General features: G+C 35.5%; 1 long non-coding RNA gene across 1 annotated transcript in view; it reads left to right on the forward strand.

The window, feature by feature from the left end:
• The window catches only part of LOC103882672, a 150940-nt gene extending 149010 nt beyond the window's left edge, over nt 1-1930 (forward strand). Inside the window, exon 4 of the long non-coding RNA XR_001900529.3 lies at nt 1724-1930. This is a non-coding gene — a long non-coding RNA (uncharacterized LOC103882672). The remainder of the gene's footprint in view (nt 1-1723) is intronic.
• The last annotated feature ends 4070 nt before the right edge of the window (nt 1931-6000 follow it).

Raw genomic sequence — 6000 nt, forward strand, 5'->3', positions numbered from 1 at the left:
TAGAAGCAGGTAGAAAATACTAAGGCACCGTGTTATTTGTTAGGACTAAGATGGAAAGATTAGTGACCTGCCTGCAGAAAACCTAAAATCTCTTTGAAAAACACAACACCCTGCTCATTCTAGAAGTCTGTCATTTTAAAAACTAAAAGTGGCCTCTGGATTTTGAGAAAATTCACCTGTGTCCATGCTTAAGGCCAATAACCACATCTTTCTTAAAATTTAGCTCTTATTTCAGGAAATAAAGTAATACATTCTTAGAATTTTCATATAACAAGTTAAAAAAATCCTGCTTTAAATTTCACTCCAGTAATACAGTTTTTTTTCCCCAAATTTCTCAGTTCTTACATATATAGGGAGGTAATATTTATTTCCTTTCCTTTTGGCTAGTCGTTGCACTTAAATAAAATTTATTCTGAATTGTTATATTTAAAAATATTTACTGAGTTCACTTTTGCATTAAAAAACAATTGTCACTACACACGGTAAATAATACCTGTGGACTTTTATATACTATAAAGGACGGGACTAGTTAAAATTGCTACAAAACAAAGTCCTGAATAGTTTTAATTATGTAAAACTCAGATTCTTACAATTAAGAACACTAGGTTCCCACAGAAAATGTAAGGCAATGGGATTTAAACATACGAAGAGAGAGAAAGAGAGGGATTAGCCCCGTTGGACATTAAGAAAAGAAGGAAAAAAAAAAGCTCTGTTGGACTTTTAAGAAAAAATAAAAACAAAGGATCAACTAGGTCTTCCATGGCAGCTGGGGGGAACCAATTTTTTTTTAAGGAAAGGTCTGAAACAGTATGCCTAATGCCAACACTTTTCAGAGATATCAATAAAAAGAATAGAGAAGATTTTTAATTTTATGGTATCAATGTATGAGAAAATTACAAGAGTAAAAGGGAAAATCGTCTCTCTCTTAGAAGAGCTGTACAATGTATACGTGGCTAAAACAATGACCTAGGAAACAGTTTTTCAAGATAGGAATTACTGAACTTTTGAAGTTACTTTCTGATTATTACATCTTTATGACCAAAAATGTTGTATTTAGAGAGCTGTACTATCAAATACGTAATCCAGTACTAAAAGAATGGCTGTATTCCCAGAGTAGCAAATAATCATAGTATCAAAGGATAGTAAAGGTAATTCTCTTCAAGTAATAAAGTGAATTTACATAAGCAACCGATCAGAAACAATTTTTTTAATTTATCTTTTTGTCTTCAGATTAACCTCCCTGTATATTTACTTTACCTGAGGAAAAAAATTAACAATCATTGCCACGTAAAAGCACAAGTAGAATACAGTTGGAAACAGTGTGCTTTTGACAAAAGAATTATATCGCTGAGTTCTAAAGACAACATTTTTCTCAAGCATGTCAAACACATATAATCATATTTTTATTCATGTTCTCACATTCATAGTCAAATTGTTTACATAACATGTCAATAAAATATCTTCTTTTGGTGATACTGTACTCTGTAAATGGAGGGGGAAAATCACCTATATCTACTCCAATTTTTTCCCTTACAGAATTATTTTCCACATAATACCACGTTCTGTCTTCTAAGCACTAAGTAAAGGAAAATTGATGTGTGGCTTTCAGCTGCCTGTATCAAATATACATGTATGTAAATGAAAGAAATATGTTTAAGAAATGTGTAGATCATTTGTTTGTTATGAAACAACTTTGAAATATTTTTGATGTTTTATTTTGCAGCAATAATTGCCACAAAATAGGACCAAATGTGTCTGTTTAAGAAAAAAGAAAATCAAGGACCAATGTAGAAGGGAAATCGTGCTCAGGCACAGAACGACAATATCCAGGAGACTCAGGTTATTGAAGGAGAAAACTTTAAAGAGAAATTTGGGCTTCAGAGACTGTAAATGCCACATGCTATTAAACTATAAAGATTGCTTTCTGAAACTGTTTATTCCTGAAAGTGAGTGGGGAAATCTTATGGCCAAAAGGAAACAGAATAGAATGAGTTTCCAGTGTGTCTTGGGATTCAGTGTTTACTTTTCACCTTATTTGCTCAGAGTAGAAGATGAAAATAGGGAGAGAAAATACAAGTTTGGCTCAGAGATCCAAAAGTGAAGAAAGGAGGTGGCAAGTTTAGAAATGTCAAAGTCCCACCAGAAGTTTGTTTTCATGTTCACTGGAGCCGAGTTGGTTCTCTTTATGTGAGAAATCTCTTCAAACCACAAAAATTGTGAGATACCGGAAGGAAAGTGTATTCATTAGTCCATTCTCACGTTGCTTTGAATAAATACCCGAGACTGGGTAATTTATAAAGGAAAGAGAAATCAAATTCCTATGTTTCATGATCAAACTCATAATCACAGTGCACCGTCAATCACTTTATAAAAATGTAGATTGTCTTTCCTTAATTGGGTTGAAGGCAATTAGAACTTAGCACAAAATGCTCTCCCTCCCATCCATTCCCCAAAACACAGAATGGTGAAAAAGAATGAAATTATTTCTCCCTGTTGAAGACAACCACCTTCTCTCCATTCTGAAAATAATTTCAAGTACCTCAACTGAGACAATCTATTTCTAGTTCTCATGTATATTTGTGAGGCATGGTACAATCTCTTGAATGTCATGTATTTTGTTCTGCATGTGGTCATTCTTCAAGCTTGAGTATTAGATTTTTTGCTCTTTTATTTCTCTCCTGTCCCTGATTAGATCTTTTTTGCCTTAATGATTCTAAAATTCACATCTCTGCCCTACCTTTTATTGTTGTTGTTGTTCATTTAGATTTATTTTGATTCAAAGTTCTGCTTTATACTGCATCCCATTTTACAAAAACGCTACACATGAATAAAGAAAATAATTATTTCTGGCTCTAAACCGTGACCTATCTCTGGCTTCTCCCATACTACAAATGGTAGCAAAATTAACCCTTTAACCAATTTCCAAAGATTAAGGTAGAAAAATAAGCTAATTCTTCATTTCCAATTTTCAAGTTTGTAATGATGTATCTAACAGCTTCAGTCTAGATCCTTAATCTTAGCACATCACAAAAGCAGTAACGCTTGTTTTCTTGTTTTAAAATGAAATCATCATACATTGACCACACTGATCACCATTTCCCCTTTAGGCCCTAGTTGTTATAACTTGAACTAAATGTTAACTGTAAGCTACAATACTCTCACCTACCAGCTTTGTCAGCTCTTTCCCAACTTTTCTAATTTGTGTTAATTTGGCAAGCTGTTTTCACAATTTGCATTTTACTATTATATAACCTGCCTATAATTTTGTCTTCATTCCTTGAAAATGCTATTTTAAGTCTCACATTCCTCACCATGTATTCTGTGCAAAAACTTCAACTTGATTCTAGGTCATTGCAGCACTCTGGCATCTCACATTTCTTTAAAGAGAGAAAGCTAGCTAAATATATGACCTTGGCTGGGTGCGGTGGCTCATGCCTGTAATCCCAGCACTTTGGGAGGCCGAGGCAGGCGGATCACCTGAGGTCAGGAGTTCCAGACCAGCCTGGCCAACATGGTGAAACCCCGTCTCTACTAAAAATATAATATTAGCTGTGTGTGGTGGCATGTGCCTGTAGTCCTAGGTACTCGGGAGCTGAGGCAGGAGAAGCACTTGAACCCAGGTGGTAGAGGTTGCAGTGAGCTGAGATGGTGCCACTGCACTCCAGCCTGGGCAACAGAGTGAGACTCCATCTCAAAAAAAAAATATATATATATATATATATAGATACATGACTATGTTTTTATGTAAGTTATTTAGCTATATTCTTAAGGACTGTTCTTTGTTCTTAAAGAATATTCTTTGACTTTTCTAAATATTTCATATGGTAGTTTTATGGGTGAGAGTTTTAAAATAAAACTCTGTCAAAATAAAATAAATTTATTTTTATTTTAAACTCTGAACAATTTTCCAAATACTTGAGGCAGAAAGTTTTCTCTATCTCCACATTGACTCTCCATACAGTATGTACATGTAATTTATTTTAGTGAAAAGATTCCTACTCAACATTGGAGGTCAATATGCATTAACTGAAACCATTCAAGCCTTCAAAAAATATTCGTTGTCCAACAACTGTACCCAACTATGATCATTAACTCTTAGACTGGTTAAGGGGAGACCAATAAAATAAGTCAGGTATTCTCCTGCCTTCACAGGGTTCATGTTATGAAGGGACAGACAGAAATCAGATAGTAAAAAAATAAATAGCATTTATAATTGGCTGAAATGCATAACACCCCCGATTCATATGTTAAAACCCTAATCCTCAGTACCTCAGCATGTGCTGTGTTTGGAGATAAGACCTTTAAAGAGGGGATTAAATTAAAATGAAGCCATTACAGTAGGTCCTAATCCAGTCTGACTATTGCCCTTTCCAAGAAAAGAGAATTGGACATGCAAAGAGGCATTCAGTGTGCCCATGCACAGAGGGCCAACCATGAGGAGAGACATAAGATGGCGGCCATCCACAAGTCAAGGGGAAAAACTTCAGGAGAAACCAACCCTGCTGGCACTTTCATCTTGGACTTCCAGCCTGCAGAGCTGTGAGGAAGTAAATATCTGTTGTTTAAGCCATTCAGTATGTGACATTTTGTTACAGTTGCCCTAGCAAATGAATATAGCACCAAACAGTGATACATCCTACAAAAAACAGAAAAGAAGGGATGGATGCGATCTGACTTTAGAGGCTGTGGAAGTATCTTTGAGGAGCTGACATTTGAGTTGAGACATGAATTTTAAAAAGAATTTTTGAGGAAGCTGATATTTGAGCTGCTGAGTGAATTACGGGATCATTTGGGTGAAGATAAACTATAAAGGGCAAAATCCCTAAGGCAAGACAAGCTTGGCTTGCTCTGACAGTGAAAAGGCCACGGTGAGTGGAGTTAGTGAGCATGGGAGAAATTGTGGTCTAAAATGAGGAAAAATCAAAAACAGTTCAGCTGTCACTGGGTCTTGTAGGCAGGGACAGGAGTTTATGTTGTCACTCTGAGATGAGTCATTGAAAGACATTAAGTGATCCTCTTAAGTCTGGTTTAAATTTAAGTGAAAAAATTTAAAAAGCACGCAGAGACGGTTTCCTCTTCTAAATACCCGCCCAGGCATGATTTTGCTCTCATCCTGCTCAAAAGGGAGTAGCCATCTTTTAAAAAATAATAATAGTAATACCATTTGAATTTCTAATATTGTGCACAAAACCTTCAAATAAAAACAGCTTTACTGTGCTTTACTATATTGTATAGAGAGGAAACTCATTTCTAAACCATCTTCTTAGAATGAGCAGTATGGGCAGAGATAGAGCAATACTACATCTTTTCTTTTGGGCTCTATTTAAATCCAATTAATTTTGTATTCCCTAGTCATTATAAAGCCCACAATTCTTTAGTTAATTGGACTATAGAACAAACACAACGGATACTTTCTCTCTTTTTTTTTTTTTTTATTTTTTTAGACAGAACCTTGCACTGTCACCTAGGCTGGAGGGCGATGGTGTGATCTTGGCTTACTGCAAGCTCCACCTCCCGGGTTCAAGGATTCTCCCACCTCAGCCTCCCGAATAGCTGGGATTACAGGCATCTGCCATCAAGCCCAGCTAAATTGTGTAGTTTCATAGAGATGGAGTTTCACCGTGTTGGCAAGGCTGGTCTTGAACTCCAGACCTCAAGTGATCTGTCTACCTCCCAAAGTACTGGGATTACAGGTTTCAGCCACTGCACCTGGCCTCAATGGATACTTTCAGTTGATAATTTGTGAGATTTTGCTTACAGCATTTTATTGATTAGTCTTAAAATATCACGTAGAAAGCATTGACACAAGAATCTATCATAGAGTGTTAATAATTTAAAAAGTGATTGTTAGTAAAATATAACAAATGAAATACATTTAGAAGTAAAATATTACACTACTAATATAGAGAGTCCTCAGGATGAGAGTTGAGTGTCTGCAGATACTACATTTTAGATATCTCCAATAAAGAACTCAGGTTTTGTTACTATTTTTTCTGTTAT

The sequence above is a fragment of the Papio anubis genome, chromosome 4 (assembly GCF_008728515.1).
Source record: "Papio anubis isolate 15944 chromosome 4, Panubis1.0, whole genome shotgun sequence".
Lineage (NCBI taxonomy): Eukaryota > Metazoa > Chordata > Mammalia > Primates > Cercopithecidae > Papio > Papio anubis.